We start from the raw sequence: 1688 nt of genomic DNA, 5'->3' as shown, positions 1-1688 counted from the left end.
ACATTAATCATGGAATGGAAACACACAGCATCAGAACGTACCAGCGAAACGTCAAACAATTTGTTACAGGAAATGTTCAAAATGTCCTCCGTTAGCGAGGATACATGCATCCACCCTCCGTCACATGGAATCCCTGATGCACTGATGCAGCCCTGGAGAATGGCGTATTGTATCACAGCCGTCCACAATAAGAGCACGAACAGTGAAATGATAATTAAATAAACACCCTAGCTGCAAGCAGGCGTTGATACACTTCATTGGGGACATGTTGAAAATGTGTGCCCCGACCGGGACTCGAACCCGGGATCTCCTGCTTACATGGCAGACGCTCTATCCATCTGAGCCACCGCGGGCACAGAGGATAGTGCGTCTGCAGGGACTTATCCCTTGCACGCTCCCCGTAAGGTCCACATTCCCATCATGTCCACAACACTACATTCGTAGTGCGCCTAATAGATGTTTGCCCATCATACTCATAACTCGTGGCAGATTAATCTACCAAGTCCCGTACGAGTTCGGGCATAGCGTGTGCGTTCGCACAAGAAGGTCAAAGGCCGGGAACCCATATTTTTAACTATATATATGACGGTAGTATCTGTTCCCGAAAGAACAGTTAGCGTGGATGACCATGCAGCTTTGCTAGAAATGAAATGATAATTAAATAGACACCCTAGCTGCAAGCAGGCGTTGATACACTTCATTGGGGACATGTTGAAAATGTGTGCCCCGACCGGGACTCGAACCCGGGATCTCCTGCTCTCACGGGGAGCGTGCAAGGGATAAGTCCCTGCAGACGCACTATCCTCTGTGCCCGCGGTGGCTCAGATCAGTCGGCTTTCAGCCGTGATACCGTGCGGACGGGCTCGGCGCGCCGGGCAGTGCTCCGCAGGTGTTGTTGTTTACCCGCTAGCGCGCGGTCGCGTCGTTGTATTGCCGTATAGTACCTGTACCGACCCGACATGGCGTTCTCATATCGAAAAGCTACAATCAAACTAACGTTCAACGCAGCGTACACGAGACCGAAGGCCCATGATATTGAACGGTTTCTACGAGACATCATGCACATAGAACCACAAGAACTGATAGGAATTCATCTGTCTATTGTAACCAGCACAGTGTACCTCAAACTGATTGATGAAGCGGCCTGCGACAGATTACTCCAACGATCTACAAACGGCTTTCGCTTCTGTCACGCAGACGGTAACGTGAGTGTGGTAGGAGTTGACCATGCTGGTCTGGGGGTGCGTACCGTGCGCATCTTTGAACCACCGTTCGAAGTTCCTGCCAACCTAGTCGTTGATGCGCTGCGGCCATACGGCACAGTTCTGAGCCACACAGAGGAGAAATGGAACACATTCGAAACGTACCCTGTCCTTAACGGGGTACGACAAGTTCGCATAGAACTTAAGAAGCACGTTCCATCATATGTTTTCGTTGGTGGCTGCCACGCAATTGTTATATATGATGGACAACCGAGGACCTGCTCGGGTTGCGGCCAGGAAGGCCATGTTAGAACTGAGTGTCTGCAGCGCCGGCTCGTTCAGGTGCCCCGCAATGAACTTCCCCAACGATCCACTATGACCTCTCTCCCGCTAACATACGTGGAGGCGGCACGACATGATGTGATGGATGATCAAAACCTGCTACCTCCTCAAGCCGCTGCCAGCTCCGTTGGAGAGTCGGCGCCG

The 1688-nt window shown here is 51.6% G+C and overlaps 1 non-coding gene across 1 annotated transcript; it reads right to left on the bottom strand.

Annotated features, from left to right (window-relative positions):
* Positions 1-279: 279 nt before the first annotated feature.
* Trnat-ugu (transfer RNA threonine (anticodon UGU)) lies at positions 280-354 on the bottom strand. Its single transcript has one exon. It is a non-coding gene; the product is annotated as a tRNA-Thr (tRNA).
* Positions 355-1688: the final 1334 nt, after the last annotated feature.

Source organism: Schistocerca serialis, chromosome 8, assembly GCF_023864345.2.
Source record: "Schistocerca serialis cubense isolate TAMUIC-IGC-003099 chromosome 8, iqSchSeri2.2, whole genome shotgun sequence".
NCBI classification, from domain to species: Eukaryota; Metazoa; Arthropoda; class Insecta; order Orthoptera; family Acrididae; genus Schistocerca; species Schistocerca serialis.
The sequence above is the reverse complement of the archived record's forward strand: the minus strand, read 5'-3'. Positions and strand labels throughout refer to the sequence as shown.